Source organism: Pseudopodoces humilis, chromosome 3 (genome assembly GCF_049639895.1).
Source record: "Pseudopodoces humilis isolate 2021_Gansu_Grassland_sample_001 chromosome 3, ASM4963989v1, whole genome shotgun sequence".
Classification (NCBI taxonomy): domain Eukaryota; kingdom Metazoa; phylum Chordata; class Aves; order Passeriformes; family Paridae; genus Pseudopodoces; species Pseudopodoces humilis.
This window is the reverse complement of record NC_142202.1, coordinates 33,325,555-33,349,974: the sequence shown is the minus strand read 5'-3', so window position 1 is coordinate 33,349,974 and position 24,420 is coordinate 33,325,555. Positions and strand designations below refer to the sequence as shown.

General features: G+C 39.3%; 1 protein-coding gene across 5 annotated transcripts in view; it reads right to left on the bottom strand.

Annotated features, from left to right (window-relative positions):
- KIF26B (kinesin family member 26B) overlaps positions 1-24,420 on the bottom strand; it is a 272,818-nt gene that overhangs the window by 197,696 nt on the left and 50,702 nt on the right. For 2 of the 5 annotated variants that reach the window (XM_088053418.1, XM_088053420.1), the window contains exon 1: positions 1,324-1,661. The exons of 1 other annotated variant lie outside the window; for it this stretch is intronic. The gene's annotated coding sequence lies outside the window, so the exon portion shown is untranslated. Of the gene's footprint in view, positions 1-26; positions 72-1,323; positions 1,662-24,420 lie in introns of those variants that run through there. 2 more of the 5 variants (XM_088053419.1, XM_088053417.1) reach the window with 2 other exon arrangements.

Genomic DNA, 24,420 nt, shown 5'->3' with positions numbered 1-24,420 from the left:
TATTGGGTTTGTTCAAAATTACTCACACTGTGAAACCCCTCACAGCCTGTATCACATCCTCTGCACCCTCACAAAGTCCCAAGCAATTTAAATGTTGAAGGATGCAACAGGGCTCAGCTGGAAAGAGTTCTCACCAAGATCTCAATGAAAGCATTCACAGCTGAAGGAGGCCAAGCACTCCCCTCCCCACATCCATTCACTGTGAACAGAAGCCTCAAGCCCTTGCTGAGGGACCACAGGGGACAGGCACATAATGAGCCCTCACTGCCAAACAGCTCAGTGTTGCCGGCCCCCCATGACACCAATCTACAAGTGTGGGCTAAAAACATGTCTAACCCATTCCCACCACAGCTCACGTTCTGTCCTGATTAAGCTGACTGCTGACAAGCCCATGAGGGGATCAGCCTCTTGACTTGTGTGGTCTGATGAAGGCTAAGATTACAAATCTTTTTCCAAATAGTCCCCAAGTGAGGTACACACACACACACAAAAAAAAAAAAAAAAAAAAAGGGTGGGGGGGGAAAACTTCCAGTAGAGGCTGGTAACATTAGCCAGTCTTAAACAAAAATACAAAGCACCTCAGGTTACAGTTTCAGATGAAAGGCTCTCTAACGAGTGAGGAGGTGCATGGATTTCCAACTTTTGTAAAGATTAAAAGACACTGATCATGACTTCTGACTAATACAGGACTTCTTGTGCACCCAGTCACAGCATTATCAATAGGGAAACGGGAATTACATCTGAATGAACAAAACTAATAGATCTAGAAACAATCACTGCCACTATGACACTGCTCTTCCCTCTCCCCAAGGGCACCTCCCTCAATTAATCTACAGAGTAACCCTCTAAATCAAGTTCCAGGTTTCTCCACTACTGATTCAGGTCTTAGATTCAGAAATCAAACCAAATTTAAGAAAATCTAGACATACCTTATGAAATAAAAATCATTTACAATCTGCAGAGTAACCTAATGGCCTCTTAAAGCACTTTCTATGAATTTCAGCAACCACTGATTAAGTAAATACATTTTAAAATCTACATACATGCATAATTCATGCAATCTGGAAAAAAAATCTGATTTTTGTTATTTATTGACAGACAAACTGACATCTGGATTTAGATTTTAAAAACCACTTAAACAAACAAACAAAGACAATAGTGCTAACATCATCCAAGCAAAATGCTTCAAGGAAAACAGTGCAAGGAAGGGGAAAACAAGGAATTGTTATTTTATTGGTTTAAATTTATTTTTGTCTAAACAGCTGAAAGCTACATATCCATAAAGAAAAAAATTGTTAGGAAACTCTCCTACCACTGCATTACCTTAGTTTCATTTCCAGAGCTTGGGTCTTGTTTTAATATTAGTCTCTATTTATCTCATAGATACCTTTACTCCTTCTGATCCCGGCAGACCTAGACAGTTCCCATCAGAGATTATTCTTCTGTGAAGGAGATGAGGTACAAGCTAAGGAGCATAATGTCCTGGAATTAGCATCAAATCTCACTATTTCTGTTTCTAGTGCTGAAGCAGAAGAGTTGCACTGAGATGGAGATAAGATTGAGAGTCAGAGGCTGAAGGAGCCTAAGCAGGTCAGTAGTGATTAGAAGTGCCACTGTGGTTTTAGGCCAGATTCCCAATGAAGCATTTTGCAGCCAGCTCCCACAGCAGCATCTGCACCCTGCCTTGCTGCCTACAGCCCTTAATATAACCCATGAGGAGCAACAGGGACTCTTGATCAGTCACACCTGGAAGGGAAGCAAACAACCTTGCAAAGAAAAGCTGCCGAGCATGGTTGTTTATTGCAGTTCTAACCTCCAGACCTATTTTACCAGCATCATTAGATCCTCCCAGACTGCTAAGGCAGCTTGACCATTCTCTCTACACATCTGCACCCCTTTAGGCCACACCACTCACCAGAGGAGCCTTCTGGGGTTTAAAACCTCCATCTCCTCAGAAACTGCATTGTCCACCTTCATGCATGGCAAGATAAGACACACCCTAATGTTCTTGCAGAAGGTGTGTTGCTGAGCAGCCATCTCTTGTGACCCCAAAGTCAGCTAATTGTAGCAGATGGGAAAAGACAAAGAAGCAGCCACCAAGTAATTAATATACTACAAAAATGAAACAGATTGTCCATTGTCAGTCCTTCTACTCAGGACCTGAGCAAAGGTCAGAGACTTCCCTACAATAATTTGCTCTTACTTTGTATTTACTTTTTCTTATAAGCAAGTTACACAGGCAGAAGAACCCTAGAATACTGAACTACTCAAGCTATCAAGAACACAAGCTGTGTCCCATAGGAAAATCAAACTGCATTTGCAAGCTGGAAGCTGCATGCAAGGTCCTGATTCCTATATGCCAACAGACCACTTTGGAAGCATACAGTGGCTCCATCTAGTATGTTGTAAAGTGGAGGAGATTTTTTTGTCACCCATACTTCAATTTTGCAGATGGATCTGTAGTTGTACTTCACAATCAAATTATCTGACATTTCTTATTAAAAGCATTTTAGCTATTTTTGCAGCTATTTGTACAGTTTGATATTAATAACCAGAACTGTGGCTCCAACTCGTAGTATATGAAATTATCAACACTACACAAGCCGCATGTAAGGTCTTCTAGGGTTTTCCAGATGTGATACTAGAATACTGGGATCTTTTTGTTTTATTAATGCTTACAGAGTCCCCATTGAGGACTCCACTGATTACCAAAGGGACTGGCAGTCTGGTGTTACTGGGAAGTTCAACTCCCCCTCCCTCCCCTAATTCTAAATGCTTTCCGTGTTCTCAACTAAACTCTGCATTTAGTATTGTAATTTAACTTACTCTCCCGAGTTACCATCAATAGAATGTATTCTGGCATGCTCACAAAATTTCACCAGAGACCTTTTCTGGCATCCACTTCTGTAGCATTTTCTGAATTTATTATGCAAAACTTAAGGGACATGGAAAGGGAAGGATTACAGAGACATCAACTGGTATCCAGTGCAAATATAACTAATGAAATCTGACATGTATATGTATGCATTCAGAGTTTTTATAGCTTTTTTTTTTAAAAAAAAAGAAACATTGAATACACCACTACTTATTAAGTTCATTTTGTTTCTAGGGAGAATTATACCTGCACAGCTAGAACATTCTACACCATCTTCCACAACAGATGTGAACCTCTCATTCCCCACCCAACCTTCTGCCCCTGTTCCCAGCCAGGCTTTGTACAAAATTGGTTTCACACTTATACTTGGCAGCAGTGACAGACATATCAGATGCATAAGGTGTTTGCAGCCCTCTTCCACACAAGTAAGCACTGTCTCTGTCTTGAACTTTGTTATGGGTAGTTTCCTCATGCCATGTTCATGTTTTTAAAAAATCCACACAGAAAAGTGCCTTTGCTATTTAATAGCATATTAAAGCCAGCTCTCAGAGGGCAATACAAAAAGAAATCTCAAAGGTTTGAAGACAGCCCAAGTTAATTCTCTCAATGGCATTTAGAAGCATTTTTAACTTCAAGACAGAAATCTGCAAGACAACGAATAAAAAAATCTGACCCCTACTTACAAAATCAGTCCCAAACAGTAATTGCAAAACCATGCATTTCTATACTCTACTTGCCCAGGTCCCCAGTTTTGGTTGATCCAAGAGTACTTGTAGATTCTTACAATAAGGGAAGCAAAGCAACAGAATCATAAAACAGCTGAGTTTGGAAGGAACTGCTTCCAAAGGGGAGAGAGGTGATCTCTATACAACCTCCCTGCTCAAGTAGGACCACCTAAAATAGACTTGCCTAGGACCAAGTCTGGCCCAAACAGCTTTTGAACATCTCAAATGGGACTCCACAACCTCTTTGGTCAACTTGAGCCAGTGTTCAGTTGTCCTGTTGCACTAAGATGTTTACACTAAGTGGTTTGTCCCTGCGCTCCCCTCCCGGGTTTTTGATGTTGGTAAGCCTCACCCCACCCCTTTGGTCTCATCCCATTGGTTGTAATTCTACTCTCCCCCTCCCCTTTCACTCCCAGTTTAGAAGTGCCTGTGATTTCGCCCTCGGTCTCTTTTCTCCCAGGAGTGGTTCCAGGAATAAACTGTGGGACTGTGGTCCTGGAAGAAAGAGCCTCCTTCATCTTTTACTTTTGTCCATTGTCGGACCCTCCTCCCCCACCGTGGACTGGAAGCTAGCCGGGTGATTCCTGGGGCTGGGAGTAGAGGTTTATGACACTCAGTCACTTGCATGGTGAAAGTGTTTCCTGATGTTCAGATGGAAGATCCTGACATTTTTCCTCATTTCTTTTGGAGCAATCCAGATCTGTGAACCTGGCAGAACAGTGTTCAGGTCACCGTCTGGGATGCGATTGCTAAAGATTCCCCATTTTTGTACATATTCATTACAGATCACAGCAACCACTACTGAAAGTCCTTCTCCTTTACTTTCTCAGATGAGGGAATCCTCAGGCTTCCTTTACAGTACCAGAGCAGAAATCACCTACTGTACATGTACAAACTGGGCTCAGAACTCATATGATCAAGTCTGCTGTCAAATACATTGTGGCATACTCCAAACCAGGAGCAAATGTGCAGAACAGCACCATGCAGCCCTGTGGGACATGCTCTGCCTGGGTCAGGAGCAACTATGGCCCTGTTGACAGATCTGGGACACTGCCTTAAGCCTATTCTTGATTCAATGCATTAAAATGTCTTTAGGCCTGATCTCAGGAAAGTGATTCCTATGTCACGTTTCATTTGCAGCTTTAGTACATCACTTATGAGATAAATCCATGAAACAGGTTGCCTAAGTCGCTACGAGCCACATCTAAAACAGAAAGAATTTTTTAGGGTAAAGTCAGCAGTCTGCAACCCAGTGCTTCTTCACACAGCCAAACAAGGCTGTAAAAGGACTTCAACTGGGAGGGACATATTTGAGCCATAATGGCTCATAATGCACAGTAACCTACAGAAATGTCCCTTTGTCTTCTACAAAGTTCATTTAATTTTAAAACAAGTCTGAAAACAGAAGTAAATAATATAAGAAACAGCGCAGATGATATAATTTTAAATGGTATCACAGCAGTCCTATGTGCAGAAAAATTCCATGTGAGGGAAATGTGTGTCACAGCTACCACAGAGCTGTGAAAAGGCTTGGCCAACAAACATGGTGTCTAAGCACCCTGCTCACAGCTGAGGAGCAGCTTCCTGATGTGGGCAACCAAGCTTTGATGCCACTATAAAACTCAGTTTTCAGATGTTTGCAAAACCACCCTCAATTCTGCTCTTGAAGGGCACAGAGGCACCACGCAGATGTAGAGCTATGGGTGCCAAACCAGCCACCTCTCCCTTACCTGCCATCCCCCCAACAATCTCCCACCCCTTTGAACGCCCCAGGGTTTCCAGCTACCAGAAACATTTCAGAAGTCAAGATACCACTGTGTTATGTAAGTGACTAGAAAAAATAAAATAAAATAGAAACCCTGTAAAGCTAAAAATAAATGTAAACTCTTCTGGTATTGGTTGGGTGGGGCAGATGGGGAAGTAAAACACAGTAACAAATCCAGATATTATGCAATTTACTCAGTGGAACATCTTTTCTTGATTATGTTTATTAGAGAGCTCCTATCCAAAACCTCAAAATACCCTAATTTGAAACACATTAGATTTTTTTATTGTAAAATACTAACCAAAAGAAACTAAATCTTGCAAGAGCAAGATGGAATCAATTTTTTTTCCTCTAAAGATAAAAAACTTTCACTGCAGTTTGAAAACAAGAACGGGTCTTTAGCTCTTTCAAGTGCTCTATATCCTTTAAAACATTCAGGGCCTGGTCTTGCTCACACTAATTCCATTAGTACTGAATTTCAGGACTGCATCTTTCCATTTTCCCTCCACACACAGTCCCAAAATTTTCCTTTACTCCTCACTCTTCTATAAGTACTGCAGAGACATGCAACAAGTTTATTTTCTTTCCAGCCTTCTGTGAATTAAGTTCTTCCACAAAACATAGGATTTCCTTGTATATTGCACTTCAAACAACTATTAGCAAACACAGCACACAGCAACTACCATGAAGGAAAGGCTAGAAGATCACTGTGTGCTGAGAATTAACTCACTTTTCCACTGACTCTGAAAAATTGAGAAAACAGTGCTCTCATTTAAAATTAGAGAAGCTTAAATAAGGAAAAATTTGGTTCTTGGAGCATTTTATTTTCCACTTTCAAAAGAAACAAACACAAAAGCAAGTTTCTGTTACTTTCTCTTTGATCATGTTTTCCTTCTATAAGCAACCTTTGACCAAATATCTGAGCAAATTAATACCATCAAGTTAGTTGTTTGTTTCCTCAGTATCCACTTCTCCAAAACAGCTCATGAATATCAACTTCTCAATTGAGGCATAATTTGAAAAGGTCCAACTTTGAAAGAGCTACTGCTCAAGATTTTAACTTTTATTAACAGTGCTTCTAACCAACATCCTGCCAGCTTAGCTATACATGTAAAGAAGATTTAAGAAGTAATTTATTTCCTAGGTATGGGAGAGAAACATTAATAGATGGAGGGTGTTGACTGAAGTGAAGCACAAACACTAGTGAGGCAGACATTATGAAAGTGGGTATTTGGACATTTTGTTCTGCCTAAATTCTACTCCACTCACCACTACAGTATGCAATCATCTTTCAGCTCTAAAATTAAACTGTTAGTTTTCATCTTGTCTCCAGATGGAGAAGCAAATAAAATAGAGTATGAACACTACTTCTGACATACCAGGTGGTGGTCACAACATATTCAGCTAGAGAAAACCAAATCAAAGAAATTACTTTGTATGTGAAACAGGGTACAGGGAGATTTGCAATGTATTTGCTGAGACTCACCCTCAAGCTAGGTGAACAAGGGCTGTATTTCAATCAGAAATATGCATTTTTGTAGTTTCACTCTGACTAGCCTTGGCTATTCAGTTTCTACTCCAGAATTTTAATTAATAGTTCAGTTATGCTAAGCCCACTCACTGAGTACTCCAAGTTTGGCACTGTGTTTCCCTGGAAGTCATTGCACAGAGGGGAGAGTAGGTTGCATTGCCAAGGAGCTAGGCTTGAGCAGTAGCAGAAATGCTTCTGCAGTATTAGAAATGCATCAGAACGAAGGCTCTGTGCATTGCATGTTTCTTTATGTATAGCCATTTCACCTTTGAAGCCTAATTTAAATCTTTAAGGTACACACAACAGCTCAAGGTAGATTTATGCCCCCAAGCTATGTTCCATGCACTACAGACTAGCTGACAGATACCACTCAAATTCGGCTACTTCCTCTACTGAATTAGCACTCATAATTAAGAAAAAAATAAATCTGTTCTCTGCTTTGATCATCCTAAAGTTGTGTCTCACAAACCCATGGACTAGCAAGGGTACACTGAAAGTCCTCCTCCTGTCTGTTACCATACAGATCATCACTGTGTTTGACAAGTGACCAAAGCCCAGCCATGAGGGAACAGAGGGAGATGATACTAAACACAAAACTAGAAGCAGTTACACCCCACCTGAAAGCCAGATCTTGCCCAGATGGCTGATCACCTAGCACTTGTGTGAGGTGAAGGAGTATATTATTTTTTCCCCCTACCAAGACTTCCTTAGTGAACTGATGAGATACTTACATTTCTCCATCCAATATAGGATTTAGCCTATCTTACGAAGCAGGGTGTTAGTCCAAGACCAAAAACTCAACATGATGAGAATGATGCAGTAAGCCAGTGCAAATGTAATTCATGCAGAAAGTTGAAGCAAATGCTAAAGAAAATAAAAACAGCCAGCAAAGTGAAACTTTATTGACCAAGGAAAGGCTCATTCATCACATAAAAAGTTCAGCATAGAAAACATTAGCCTTCCTGACCTGGAATCTGTGATAAGGTCAGGATCCCTCATTTAGGGATCTCTCAATGACAAGTCCAACTACTGCAGAGATAAGATTTTATTAGTGCTACTAAAAGACAAATACCTGGAACTGGGTTTTGCTGGTGCAAGCACACTTTTTGACTTAGGAATCCATGTGGAGTCTGAGAACCAATCTTTCAATTACAGAAGTCCACACACTTGTCAGACTTTGGAGCACAGTTACAAGTACAGTTGAATAATTTTGTGACTTTCATAGTTCTGTACCACAACTTCAACCTATTCTGAAAAGCTGACAATTACACATACCTCAAAAAGATAAACACAAGAGTATTAACAGTTCCTCACTGACACAGCAGTATATCCAAAGGTAACATCAGGCATGAAAAGAGAATATGATGCAAAAGATTTCAATTAATTTCATATCTTAACAGTATTCAGACAGCATCATAAAGCCATATACAAAGATGGGATACTCTGACACCACGTGAGCCTAAGTACACATTACAGTTAGATGAGGAAAACATATCACCTTTAAGAGTGTCTGAGTTGGTAAAGTCACCTTTTGAGGACTGCTTGCCTTCACTTTAGGGTATAAAAATACCCTAAATACATCAAATGGTTTGGCTAAGCATATAGTTTACCAAGGCTAAAATACTGAAATATATTCCAAGTTATTTTTTCCACTGAAAAAGCAAAATTGTTGCTGGTGATTTATTTACATGGATTCCTAATACAAATATTCCTGAAATTCCCTAAACACAAGGACAAAGACTTTGCTTTAACTAGCTTTGCTTATATTTTCCCAGAAGTATGGGCACTCTGTATGAACACTCCAGATAGTGTCTATGCAGAGGGAAGGTCACAGGTAATACAAGGAAAAGTATTCACAAATTATGAGAAACAAGATAACACAGCATAAAAGAAATACTACACTTCTCTCTTCCACAGGCAGTTTGAAAAGGAGCATGGATTAAACCTGATGAATCAGTCTACCAGCAGATAAAGTCCACAGACCATGTCACTTTGTTTCAGTTTAGACTTACCTTACAATTGTCTAACCATTTCTTCACTTTGAAAAACATCACCAAGATAAAGGTGCTCTTAAGATCACCACACAAAGCACATGTTTATGTTCTGAAGAATCGTACAGTACTGTCAAATAAAAATCACAAACAGGCAATTCACTCTTACCTTAAGTACAAAGAAATGTGATTTCTCATCCTTTAAATCAGCTTAGGCACTAAAGAATAATTCCATCTACTACTCAGAAGAACAAAGGGAAATGGGGTGGTTTGAGGCTTGGCTCATGCAGTTCCTGAATGACCAGAAAGCTATTCCAATGAACATACCCTTTAAAGTGTTTGGAATAACCAACGTGAGAAGTGTAGCAGCACCCCTGAGATGACAGAAGAACAACACACTAGTAATTGTTTTTCTCCATTAGCCCACAGACTGAATATCAGCCTTGGACTCCCCTTTGGTAAAATATTGGTAAAAAAAGCACAATCAGGCATTCTCACCCCTCTGGCCTAAGTAATGACAGGTACAGGAAAAAAGCACCATCTCTCTCATTGGAGGATGAATCTGTCACTGCTGTGGCAGATGTATTTATACCCAAGAAGCATACAGAGAACACAACCAGGTTAAACTGAGAGCCTCTGCAGAGTCAAGAACCAAATCCATGTATCCCAAATCCTATAAAAAGGCATCAGTTGTCTTCAGCTAGGGTAGGAGGATGCTTTCAAGATTATTCTGAATAATCTTGTTAATACCGAATAATGTTAATACCAAACAATCAGGGAATTAAATGTTTGTTCTTTGTCATTTCTTAATTCACACAAAAGCCATTTAATTTATGAAAGAAATACAGTAAAAACTGTAAATATGTTAAAATTAGATATAGATTTCTGAACTCTGAAATGAACAACATTCTCACACAAATCTGCTTTATGAAATGATGATGGCTCCTTGGGATGTGAAAGCACAATACCAAGCAATATAGATGCTATATAAGAGCATAAAAGAAGAAAAAAATGCAAATAACCCCCACACACCATCCCATAGAACAAAATCCCTCATGGTAATCAAAAAACAGTAAAGCAAACAATGCTAGTATATATAAAAAATAAAAAAAACCACACACTGTAAAATTGAAAATTTACAGCAATTTCTAGACCAGTGTGGCTAAAACGTCTGCAATAAACAGGGCTCCAACCAACATGGAAGTGGCCTTTTCTGCTGGCTGTAGATTGATTTTCTTTGGGCTTATCCTTGAAAGCAATATATCTTCCTGAATGGATCTTTTTCAGTCCTGTTCTCAGGAGCAGCAGATTAACAATTTATCAAGGGTCTCCAGTAAAATGAAACTGCTTCAGCTTCATTCACAGGATGGGCCCTTAGAATTGCTGAGACTTCAACACCTACCTAAAAAAAGAAGAAAGACCATTGAATTTTTGATCTGAAATTCACTAATGACCTGCTTGCCCTCACAAATGTGTTTCTGACAGCTGATACAGGGAGTTTAGAATCATAGAATCGTTTAGCTTGGAAAACACCTTTAAGACCATTGAGTCCAACCATTAACCCAGCACTGCCAAGTCCACCACTGAACCACGTCCCTAGTTGCCATCTTTGCATGTCTTTTAAATACCTCCAGGCACAGTGCCTCAATACTTCCCTGGGGAGCCTGTTCCAATACTGTCAACCCTTTCTGTGAATAAGCCTTTCCTAATATCCTGCCTAGACCTCCACTGGCACAGCTTGAGGCCATTTCTTCTTGTCCTGTCAATTTTTACTAGGAGAGACCACCACCACCTCACTACAATCTCCTTTCAAGCAGTCAGTAAAGACTGACAAGATCTCTCATGAGGCTCCTTTTCTCCAGGCTTAGCACCCTCAGCTGCTCATCATCAGACTTGTGCTCCAGACCCTTCACCAGCTCCACTGCCCTTCTCTGGACACTCCAGCACTCCAATGTCCTTGCAGTGAGGGGCCCAGAACTGGACCTGGCAGTCGAGGTGTGGCCTCACCAGTGCTCAGTACTGGAGGAAAATCACTGCCCTGGTCCTCCTCCCCGCACTATTGCTCACAAAGCCAGAAAGCCATCGGCCTCCTTGGCCACCTGGGCACATGCTACATGACTGAAGTTTGGCCTACATCTCTTACACGTTTTGTTTCTACAGTTCAGGTGCAATTTCTAAGATTCCTAAGCTGAAGATATGTGGCTCTTCAATAATTCAATAGTGGAACGCATTTAGAAAGAGGAAAAAAAAATTAATAAGGAATAATAAATTAATAATAATAAAAAAATTAATCTTTATACACAGTCTACAACTGAGTACTGCCTACATCTGCACAAAGCACAGAAACTGATTTTAGAAAGAGCTGATCTAGGTAATACTCAGATGGGGAAAAGCATGGGAATCCTGTTTTGGGAAAACAAAACAGCGTTTTGTTTTTGGGGAAGCAAAAAACCCACATATGCTATTGAATATTGGGTTACCAGTAAATACCTGATGAAAAGGAATTAAAACAAACTGTCTACATGCAATGGCATATTTAGCTACAGGGATATGAGCACCACACTTTTAGACACGTTAAAACCGTAGCCTATCATCTTTGCCATGCTAGAGCGGGAACAACAGTATTAAGGAACAGAAGGGTAACCCATAACACCACCAGAAATCAAGATTCCACTCATCTTCAGGTCGTTATGAAGAGCATGATCAGAAAAGTCAGGAAGTTAAAATTGTCATCTTCCCCATTTCTTTAAACAGAGCACCAGGACAACCTAAATGGGGCTGAGAAGAGTAAAGAAGAGGTACTAAAAATCAGGAAGAAGCAACCTGCAACACTTTCCCAAGGGACAGTTTTACTGCCAGCTCAGCACCCAAGGTCTCACTCTTACTTGCCGAGCTTTTTTTACTGAGCACCATGATACTTGCAATCCTGGGCTCTTCCCCAACAGAGTTTAGCCACCCAAAACAAAACAGGAAAAAAAAACCCACACTCCAAAGAATGGAAGTCAGGAGACAAAAAATGGACCCTCAAGCTCTTAGCTTGACAATTTAGCTGAGTTTGGCCATAGTGGCAGCTCTGCTACTTGAATACTTGATACACTGCCCTACACACTTAAAAGCAAATGGTTAAAATTAAATAATAAAAATAATTTCAACCAGACACCTTGTTGGAGGACATTAAACATCATATACCTGGGCAGATAAATATAGAGCTATAAATCCCACCCAGGTGCATTATTAGTGACAGGTCACATCTCTGAAGTTGCCCTATCCTATATCCCAGCTGCAAGGCTGCAATGCTCACAAGTCCCCTGTCAGCCCTCAGGTGGGGTTTATCCTTTCCCCTCCTCTCTTCCAGCTGCATTAAACCATCTGTGCTAGAGCAAAATGGCTCCCTGCTTCTGATATATTGCATTTATGGCTGCCCCTGGAATACACTAGTTGTACCAAAGGGATGTCATTTCAGCATCTCCATCCCTTACAATTTTATTAGCATCTGGCAGCTACTGTCTGTCAAGTGCAAGAAAAAATAGGTACAAAAACATATCTCTGAAGCACAAAGATAAGCTATAAGATGATGGGGCTTTTTTAACTAAAAGACAGTTTCTGAGGTTTCTTCCCATAAACTTACCAGCAAAAGATTTTCACTTGTAGAAACAGAGGTGAATTACCATCAACTTTGAGGTAAGTAGGCACTTTGAAAGCAGCACAGAGAAAGTTCATGGAATCTGTTCTCTACCACATGCAGAACACAGCCCAGTGGCTGCGGATATGCCTCAGCCTCCAGAGGCAGGGGGCCTTGGCCCAGTTCTTCAGCTACAGGGAGTTGTCAAATCACTGAGAAAAGTCAAGACTCCCACAGTTAAACTGCAATTTCATCCCCACCACCACCATTCTGAATACATCTCAGTATTCAGCAGTAGCTCCTTTAAAATTGTCCACATTTCTGCTTTATTTGTTCTGTTTCAGCCCTTTGACTTCTCTCAAAACCACAAGAATAGTACAAGAGTGACCAGAGCCAGAGCCAAATCTAGGCTGCTGTGCTTCCCAAGAATGGGACATCCAAGAGGACACAGCAACTCCAAGTCAGTGAAATTCACATTTCTGCCAATAACTGAAGAGTTTGGTTAATAGGGAAAGAATCACCTTATTTGTCTTGATGCAATACACACCCTTTTTTGAAACCTCTTCTCCCACAACTTCCTGCTGGAGAGATCCTGCAATCAGTATCTATACAGCACGCACCAAAAAAGCCTATCCAAAATGCTTGGAGGAAAAATGCGGAGGATCAGAGCTTGCAACCCCATTTACAGAGCAGCAAGTTCCACAGAGAATGCATTGCCAAAACTACAACATCTCAGACACCAAAATCTCTACCTGTTGTAGATAATGTCTTCGTGCCACTGCTAATCAGATGGAATGAGAATATCTCTCCAGAGTTTGAAGAGTCAGAATACTTCAACTCTTGTTATACATACTTACGAACTACAGTATTTTGCTTCTATCTTCTTTTGTCCTCACCCCATAAAAGTCTGGATGATAGTGTAAGGCATAGACTATTTCCTACCATCAAACTCTTATGCAAAATACCACTGTCTCAACACCAAGCACATATACTCAGTTGCCATGGGAGAAGTTTAATCTCCTCAATGGTTCTAAAATGGTAAACTTTCTCTTAAGTCCTGTGATGGCCACTCTGCCTCACTCAGGCAACATGATTTGGACCTATGAGTTACAAATACACTTAACCAAATACTCTGACAATGCATTTTGTTCCCAAGAATCTCTTATGTTCCCAGATGTTGCACCTCAGACTCTAAGAAAACGTTATCCCCATGGAGGCTGTGCAAGCACCGTCCACATCAAGTTTGTTCTGACAATGGCACTATCCCACCAAAAGTTTGTTGAAAATAAAAGTCGCTTAATATTTCTGAATATATAGGGAAGGGGGAAAGGAAATCAGCAGTACCCAGGTGGTCACAGGTCAGAGGGGTTGTGAATGGCCCGTTTTCCCTCCAATGGCTACAGAAACAATAGAATTTCTTCTATAATGGACAGTTTGAGGACTAGAGTCCTCACATTATAATATGGTTCACATTATAATAATAATGCATAATGTCCTACACATTATTGCACAGGCAGTGTTCTTTGCTGAACCCACTAATTGTAATGTTCACATGTGACACATTTACATGCACATATTTGTGGGACGTCTCTCATATCCCTTCGCTAAGGTTTTCCTTATTTTGTCTTTGCAAGATGCAATTGTGGATATATAAAAATCAAAAAAACTGCTGATAGATATTACCTTTTTTTGCCCATCCCCCCATAAGCTCATTCTCAAATGAGAAAGCTCAGTTAACCTGATGGAAAAGAACACCATAACAGGATTTGATCTCACTTCCTTTGATATGTGAAACAAATACAGTTATTCAAGGAGACTTTGAGAAACACTTATGGAAAATTACAGGTGATGAATAACCCACAGGAAGACTTATTTTGTTCCCTGAATGCAATACTGAAAATTAAAATAATAGAAAAGAAAGGCTACTAGATCATTGCAATTCCCATGACGCTTTCCATCTGTTTCTCCAAGCTTTGCTTCATCAAGTACAAAAAAAAATGTGGTGAATCCATAAGCAGGTCAGATACTGCAACTGTTTTTTGTTCAATAACTATTTCTGACAAAAATTCAAAGAACAAACCAAATTTGCCTGGTTCATAAACACTGTCCTGCTGCTTTCCCATGGATTAGCCACACAAACAAAGAAAACAAAAATTTTCCAAGATTAATATAAAATTAGTATTTTATTCTGTTTCATTATATTTTTGTAAGCAACTAAGAACCAGAGCAGTGCCCATTCCAATACACAACAGCTACTGCTGAGAAACAGAGAGCAAGGAGCCCAGGACCAGTCCTTGCCCTGTTTTTTGGAAGAAATGGATCCATCAGGCTAGAAGTAACTGTGGGGCTTTACAAAAAACAGCATAAAATACATGGCATGTCCTACCCTGTCTGACAGTTAAGAACTCCTTTGTCAAGAGATTTAAATTAAGATTTTGATTTTAAATTAGAAAAATTTAGGCCTTTAATGTTTGTTGCACACTAGTGCATGTACTGTACATACTTCTGGTGTATCTGTCTTTTTTAAATAATCACATGAAAGACTGTGCAACAAAATTTCCACTACTAGAGAACAGAAATCCAAACATGATCTGACCAAGTCATATATCATTTGCTTGTAATAGATCCAATATACAACTCCGACAAAGTCATCTGTTACCAAGCTTGTGCTGAAGACTTCAGGGATCACCTTCATCACAGCAGTTAACGGCACAAATAAATCTTGTGATGAAACTCACAGAAATTTTTTTTATCATCATTTTTTTTAAGAAACATAAAATACATCAATTCAAGGTTTCCAAAAGGCTTTCACAGAACAGTGCATGGCTACTGGAAGGAACTTAAAGATACACTCCCTACCACCTTCTATTGCACGAAGTCTACATCTCTCCAAACCATTATTTTTTGACAGTCCAGAGATGATAGAAACCACAGATTTACGCTAGGCAAGGGAATCATGTGTGTTGTGTGGCTTTCTCTTAGTGTGAGTGGCAGCTGGAGACAGTCATTGTCACAGAACCCTACTGCTCCTTTCTAACTACTAACAAGTACACTGTGAGCCACAGCTCAGAAACCACTGCCAAATTTAAACCTAGCAAAGGCAAAAAAGAATTTGTTAACACTGTGCTGTTATACTAAGCATGCTCCATGTGTTTAAGATCTGTGATCTTAAGACAATGAACTATGTAATACATTACACAGATCTGCATAAAAATAATAAACTCGGCTTAGCAGAACCGGTGCTGTGTGTATATACATTTGACAGAAGTCTAGTCACAGATAACTAGCAACATAAAAATCAGGCAGCCAGCTCAGTCTGAGGTAGCCAAAGAAATGCTAAGTCACATTATGCCTACATCTCCTGACACTACTGATGCCTCTGTTCCCAGTTCAGATTTTAACTAGTGTTGTACAAAACTATCACAACAAACTGCAAAGCTAAAGGAAACTGTAAGGGACAGACACAAGGTTAAGTTATGGAAATCATTTAGCTTTGCTCAAGCCATTGCCATTCCATCAAGAGTCCAAAGCAAAAGGTATCCTCTTTAAGTTAGTGTATTTTCAGATTCTTTTTTATCACAAACCCAAACAAACTCTGTTTTGAGCAGCAAACCAGATGGTTTTATCATGTCTCCCTGCTTAACATTCTGGCCACAGTAAACAGACCACAGAATCATTTTCTTAAAGCAAAACAAAAGCAGGCTGCTATTAAAAGAACAAAGGAGTAGGAGCCTAGATCTACTCTCCCTTCAGAGAAAAAATTTATTCCCTAGTTTCATGGGCTCTCCTGCCTGACACCCTGCTTCCAAGGCAGAAAAGTTGAGCATACACTTTAAAGTTGTTTCCATTTCAGAGGAAACCACACAGCCTCACAGACACGTACACGGACACAAGGGATATCTAGTTTTATGTGAATATTGGTTTTGTTATGTGGGTTTATACACAATAAGTAAAATCCCACAAAACATAAAGAAAAGGCACACACTATCCACTGCTATGCAGTCTTATAGTGAAAGGCAGCAGCCTGAAGAAAATGAGACACATCCCTTTAAGCAAAGTTATTTGCAAGGTCAGCCATAAAAATAATTTTTGTTATAAGCCATTTCAATATTAAAAACTGGAAACACTGACAAAAACTTCTTACATGAAAATGGGTAAAGTCTCCAAGAACACATAAAATGTTAAGTCTCCAGACCGGCATTCTTTAGCAAAACACATTTCAAATCATTATTCTTATTAATGATTTAAGATCTAAACTGGGAACATCCATCTTGTTTCCTAGCCCTAGCTATAATCAGAGCTAAAATGCGTGTCAATGGAGCAAAGAACACCAGTTGCCATTACACATCAAGGATGTCCCAACAGTGTCTCTCACTTTAGAACTTAACCCTCTCAAAAAGAAGAGTACTGAAGTAAGAGATATTTAGTTCTAAATTGCAGGTTAATATAAATTTGCTGTCTGTGATTATATTCAGTACTCTTGAAGAACCCACAGCTTGCAGAAAACTTCCACAGAAAGATGCTATGAGCCAGAAATCATGATGCAGAAAGCTGCACGTTTGACTGCATGATTTAGTTTCAGATTAATCTTTTACATGCCACCTCTAACCAACTTGAAGCTTCCCATTCAAGGAAATGGGAATGTTAGGTGCTGGAGTACCAGCCACCAGGATCTCCAACCAGTTCAGCAGTGACTTAATTTGAGAAAGATGACCTCTCTCAGATGGTTGACAACTTTTAAGATATTTATCTCTCAAATTGATGCTAGTCCAAACAGCTGCAGGATATGCTGGATGGCATCTTCTCCAGCTGCACACCGGCAGAGCCCAGAACAAACTGAAGCGATGTGCGACTAAGACTATGATGCTTTGGTTTTGTGAGAAGAGCAATGAATATAGCCAAGCATTTGAGAAAAGTTTTGTAAGCACTTTAAAGGAAATGCAGACTTAGTCATAATCCTGCTTAATTTACTACAAAATAGTTCTTTTGATTTGTCCATACACACACACTCCTCCATTAGGGGGTCAGGATTCACATCATACTGACATATTTCCAAGGCTAGTGCTAACTCAGATGTGGTTTTCAGTTAAGCAAAATCTGATAGCCAGTCAAAAGCATATATGTAGATTTACTCCCTCACTTATGCAACTATTTATTACAGGGAGAAACAAAGTTTGACCCTTAAAAATTTCAGAGAAATTTTTAAGGCTACAAAAATAAGAAACATCTAACAAGTGCTGACTAGCAATAGGTGCAGTATTAAGAAGATATTAGATCAAATATAACATTGCATCAACAAGTTTGATCCAGAAAATAGTCTCTAGATACTTTTGTATTAATTCAAGCCAGGGTGCTAACTCACAACAGATATAATCTGACAAATCTACTTCACAATTTTTTAGTGCATATCAACTATGATTCTCTTTTAGAATTTATGCCATAGTGCTTTGTCAAGATTCCAGCTCGACAGAATAATTAGCATGTTGACGATATTTGATGTGCAGAGACTAATTCTAACCCATGCTGTGTAACAAAGATTGGCTAGAAAAGTCACTTGAAATAGTTTTTGGTATCTGACTGGACTGAATTTTTAAAGCACTTCCAGCATGAGCAATCATGCTTAGTAATTCCAAATAGGATTTCTGAGAACTGCTATGGATGTGATTTTCAAATTAAAGTTGCACTTAAGCAGAGAGCACAGTTACTGGATTATTTCAGTGTCCAGAGACAAAGCAACATCAATATCATGAGAACTATTAAGAGCAACTTCAGTTTGAGTTTTGGTTGCATATATGGAAAGAAATAAAAGGAAGAAGAAAGCTTTCTGTATTTTCAGCTGCCTCTATTTTTAATTGATAGCTATTTTTTTCAGAGCTTTGGTGAAAAGAGCTGTTTCCTATTGTGAGTAAATCCAAATTCCCTCTTTTTTTTTTTTTAAACTATTTACATATAGAACTATCTAGTGAAACTACAAATTCGCACCACTGTTCTGAAGTCAGACTGCTACAGAAGCAGAATTGCTAATACTGCCTACTGAAACATCAAATTTCAGAGTTGAGTATTAAGTGAGCTGAAGTGGCAAAACACTGTTAGAAGCTTTGCTAACAGTCCACACCTGCCCAGCAGGACCCACCATAGGTCCCTTGGTACCTGGCCAGTGCCAATATAAGAGTGGCTCAGGAACTTGGATAGCTGTCCGTGCTTTCTGATGTCCTCTTCTGTTTAAAATCCTCAATGACATCTTCCCAGCAGTACTCTAGTTCTTGTTTCAATTTCCCTCTCAAACATTGATCACTCCCTCTGCTAGTGCTACAGAGAACCAGTACCGTAAACTCCAGCTGCTTAGTTATAATTCTAGATCTGAAGGGACGTGAGTTCAGTTGACTGATTTTGTTACTTTGCATGGTTGCTTCCTTACTTATAAGTATGCACCTAAAATAAACGAGGAGTAAATCCAAAGAAGGTCATCTTTGCTGCTTTGCTCTCCAAGATATGTACAACTGGAAACAACAACAGGAGGAAGCTTATTCCAGCAGAAAATAATAGGAACCCCATTAAACGTTTAACAGCAAAATATATCACAGCAAAGACACACACTGGAAGCTATCATCTTTAATTTTAGAAAGAAGAATTCATGGAAGCCTGTCTCTGTTGAAAACTCCAACACTGAAAACTGAATTTATCAAACTAGCAGAAACTATGAGTTGCTGAAATTTGAATTATAGTATATAGAACAACACATAGTCTTGTGGGAAGGTACCCAATAGAGGAAAAAATAGTGAAATAAATTAAAATTAACAATTCACAAAATATTTTGATATGGTAAACATTTGCCAATAAGGTGAACAAAGAGAGAATTCTGGCACCTGAGTAAGAATTTTAATCCACTCTCATTCAAATGAGATGCTCTCATTCAAAGACATCTACCAGCCATGTCATCTCCAGGAGTGGAGAAACACTGCTCAAGCCTAAAACAGCAGTGCTTGGATCTGCCACTGCCGGATTTAAAAAAAAATAAATAGAGCTGAACCACTGCAGTAAATGGTTTCTAAGAAAACCAGACAGAGCAGGGAATCTCACAAAAGGTGGCTTGAAATAACCAGGTGACACTGCTCTTCCCAAGACAGAAGTTCTCTTTGCTATCTATTTCTTCATTACTTCTCTACCTTCTAAAGCTGATACTACCTTGCTCCCTTTTCAGAGGGACTGCCAGGCACCGTTGTGTATTAGTGCTGCAGAACAAAGCCAAAGGAAAAGGGACAAAGCAGTAACAGCAGCTCCACACCCTGATCCTCCCTCCCACTGAAGTCACTCCGAAAAACAGCCATTTGCTTCCCTGGGGGGATATTTGACCACAATAAACTTGCTTATATTTTTCCAAGTTTCCAGAACCTCCATTTGGGCACCATTCACACCTATGTCAAAAGTACAGTATAGTCCTACTCCTTGTAATCCATCAAATCATAGGAATTTTCAGCAGGACTATTACAATCACAGTCCAACACAAGAGTTGCTCCCTGTGCTGCACAGCAGCTGTACTACACCACCAATATTCCTGGGTGTTTCTGTAGAAATAGCTGAATGCTGCAGACCCACACCGAGAACTACCCCAGGCAGATGATGCATTACTCTGCAAGAAGCCCCAAAAGACACAAACAAAGTAGAAGGAATAAAATAAACAAGATTTTCTGTGACCCTAAGGATGGGATTATAACTTCTTTTTTTTTTTAAGCTTGAGCAGGAAGCCTTTCTAAATTACATTTCTTGGATTTTATTGTATTATCTTCATGGCACAGTTATTACACATTAAAGGTAATGACTCTCTTCTGCAAGTAACCTAATATTGAACATGATTGATAACCCCTATCTGGGCTTTAGAGAATGCTGAATTTCCTAAATGGAAGGAGGGAACTGACTTGGATGAGGTGAATAGGGAATAGCTTGAGTGGATTATGTGCATGCATATGAAAAACCAACTGCTAGGTTTTCATTAGAACACAGTATTTTCTTGAAAATACTCAGTAATGGCAAACAAATGGGAAAAAAACCCCCAGATCTTCCATTTGTGGGTAATTCTGCTCAGACTCCAAACATACATATTATTGTTGTTCTTATCCATTTGATAATTTTGTAAACACAAACAACACAAAGACACACAGTACCTATATGTGTGCACACACATTGATGAGGAATTCAGGGTCAGAATTCATATTTCAAGGGAAACATGTCCATTTTGATTTATCTTGTTCCTTTAAATTATGTTTGTGGGCTGGAATCACTGAGCAGATTACTGATGCCTGATTATCTTGAGACACTCTAAAGCACCAGGTTTGTTCAGGCACTAAAGAAGACATGGGGCAGTGTGGGGTGGGGGCCCAATAGGGGTGGGCATGCAGAGACTTTCACTGCTTCGCAGGCAAGACAGAACGAAGTGTCCACACTCACAGAAACACCTTCTCTGCTAGATCTAATGACTTCTGTCCTTTTAAGACTGGATTAACCATTATCTCCAGTGAGCAAGAGGCAAAAACAAACCTAGAGTCTAAGGTGAAACTGCTTCTTCAGAAACTGACTACTTTTTCTCTCACACCTGATGTTAATAAGCAAAGATTTGCCTTGGTATTCCTCAGGCCCTTGCTCATTCCCACAGTAGGTTTCTGACTCTTTAGCCCTTCTACTTAGTAATGAATCATCTCATTGCTCCAGCAAACCTGGTCAAGCTGTCTTGGCTACATTCATTACATTGCTTTTAACTAGGGGAGAGGGAAAAAAAAAAAGCCACAAAAAGTATTTTTTAAAATAGCAGTTAAATTAAAATGGTTCAATTACAGAACATAATTGTTCCTTTGTGAAACAGAAAAGGTATTACTTGAAGGTGTGGGATATTTTTTTTTTTTGTTTGGGAGTATGTTTTGGTTTGGTTTTTAGTGGAAGTTAGACAAAGATCTGATAATCCTTAAAAGGCACTATACAATCAGTTAATAGCCTCCTAATCATGAAACCAGAGCAGGCCACTGACAACAAACAGTCTCTGGTGTAACTGCAAAATACATCTGTGTTTCTAGCTGCTGTCACACTTCTTTGGCAAAGTTGTCCTATGATTTTTAAAGCTATTTTATTCATTTAAGCACTCAAATTGTTAACTTTACCCTCAAAAAAAATACCCCAAAATACAGTACATTAAACACAACAAGTCACTAGAGGAACTTTAATCTGGTAGAATCTGACTGTCAAGGCTTTGGGAAGTGCATTTTCCCTTGTTGCAGAAGTGAAGAACATTCCTCTTTTCTGCCCAGCAGAGCAGGCATGGGGGAAAAGGACACAGAAGATTACCTGGAAGTTATTCCTTTCAGGCCTGCCATTTGCCAGAGAAGGAACCACCAGCTGCTACTCATCCTTCCTGAGATCTCAGCAAGCTCTGGGAGAGCAGCAGGGTGGCTGCAGGGGACAACAGCATTTGCTAGAGCTTGTGTGGGGTCAACATGGTGGTACTATCAGGATGTGGTAAAAGCTATTTTAGAGACATTGTACCAAACCTACAGAAATTCTGAACCCCCTGAATACCCTCCTCATACAGACACTGATAAACAGCAACATTTTCAAGGTACATTTTAAAATTAAAGTGTCATATTATGGAAGTTGGTATTTATCATGTCAGTCTTTTGATTTTGAAGGCTTGGCAACTCTTGTACTTGACATTCTAACAATCAGGTTGTGGAAAGACTTGTTTCCTACTTTGAAACTGTTTCCAGTAGCAGTTTCCTGAGATAAGTCTCCATCAATAATAGCCTAGAATATTTCTCCTTTCTTCTTAAACTTGTGTCAGGCACAAGCTGAGGCCTCTATGACATAGGACATTTTCCAGATTCAAGAGCCAATAAACAGAACAAGCTCATGTATTCAAATACTAAAGAAGGGAAACAATGAAAAATAAAAACAAATCAAAAAGCAACTACTTGGAACTATGGAGAAGGAAATAAGTCATCAGTTCAACAGCTCTTGACATTATTTATTCTCTCATTCATGTTACGAGGGAGGACACCACACAGAAGTGGTTGAACAACAACCCATGACCTTCAATAAAAGAGTCAAGGAAGAAGTTTTGTCCCATGCAAGTTCTGTAGATTGTCCATTTTCACACACATTTTTGCCTGTCTTTCAACACAATAGTTTTACATCTTTACTATGCCAGTAGTATCTTAGAACACATCATGCCCCCTAAAATAAAAAGGTTCAGGGCTTTTTCTAAAATATACTTAAGAGCAGGAATTCTCACTTTTTCTTTTTAAACTATGTCCAGAATGAATACTGTCTTCAAAACTTCACATCCCAATAAGTCCCTCAGAGGAAGGCTGAGGTCTGAAGCCCAAAACACCAAATGCTTTGGGTTTACCTACAGCAGCCCCTAAGCAGCCAAGTAGTTATCTTTGCAAGCAGATCCAAAGAAATCAGTAAAGCATGAAGCAGGCAAGAGATACCACAAAACATATGGTTTGCAGTTTACCTGTAAGGCTAAGTGGAGCTTAAAATGGAATATTTGTAAGTGAACAGAACAAACAGAGAATGTTATCCCATGATAATGAAATTTACTTCAGTGACTGAAAATCTGTCTACATAAATGATATGCAGACTGCTGAACTAAAATTTATGCACAATGACTGAAATGCAGTCTGTAGCATAGGTTAAAAATTACAGCATTACAATTCTGCAATATCCTTTTGTGTTTTGTTTTTTTCCTTGAACTGCTCTTAGAATCATTTTTCTTGACATAACTTGTCCTTTTAAACTTGACTAACCTCACTCTTCTGAACTGTCTTTCTGAGCTTCTATTCCAGTGCATCAAAAGAGCAACACGTGATCATGGCAAGTAATTTGCTCAAACCATACTCTCACTACTCAACTTTGAAACAAATATACTCAGGTATAAGTTTCTGAGAATTTGTTTTCTTACTACACAGGTTTTAATGTGGTAAACTCTACACAAACTTTGCTGCTTTTAGCTTCCCTTTCTATTAGCTCAGAATCAGCCTTACACTACAGTGAAGAACAAAGCAACCCCCAGCTCACCTCCTTACCACAGAAGCAAGAAGTAAAACTGTACCTTCACACACACTCAAAATGTACAAAGACAAAGAAGCAGCACACAGAAACAGGGAGATCTAAACTATCCTCTGATATGCTGCTAGAAATTAATCTGAAAAGGTACATTTTTGCAGTACTAAAAATGTCAACATTCAAAAAAAACCCCCAAAAATATCAAAGCAACAAAATAAAACACCCACATCCACCCATTTCTGCTCCTTGAGAAACCTAAGCAATACTCAGCCCCAAAATAAGAACTATTTTTGAATGCAAGTCTTTCCCAGCAAGGGAGAAACAGAGGAAATAAGAAAAGTTACATACAATAGAATTATTTTTCCCCACTTCAGATGCAAATAATTAACCTAAAAGGGCCTGTAGTGATCAGTGGACGACATTCAACTAGCTATTGAACCTCACAAGTTATTTCTACTCCTAGATCTATTATTAAACTTAGTGTCTGAAGGAGTATGTATTGGGCTTGCAATATCCAGAGTACATTTGATGTAGTTTGACATATATTTCACTCATGCTAAGAACTACTGTAACTTTTGAAGTAAGCCAGTGTATTGTAAATAACTTGTAATTTTGGGAATAAGGGAAGAAAACTAACCAAAAGGTTACCAAAATTAGCTTACCTCACTAAACTCTCGTTTCCCAAAATGATTTAACAAATGCCTCCTTATCATACACAAGCAGCATGTTTGTGGGCAACTGAAAGCGAGTAGTTGAGCTCTCAGACTAAAACAAGTGATGAATGATAAGAAAGATCTTGGAAAGGGGTTAATCTGTCTTTCTGACAGCTGAGTTAAGATAGGGGTCATTGAAGTCT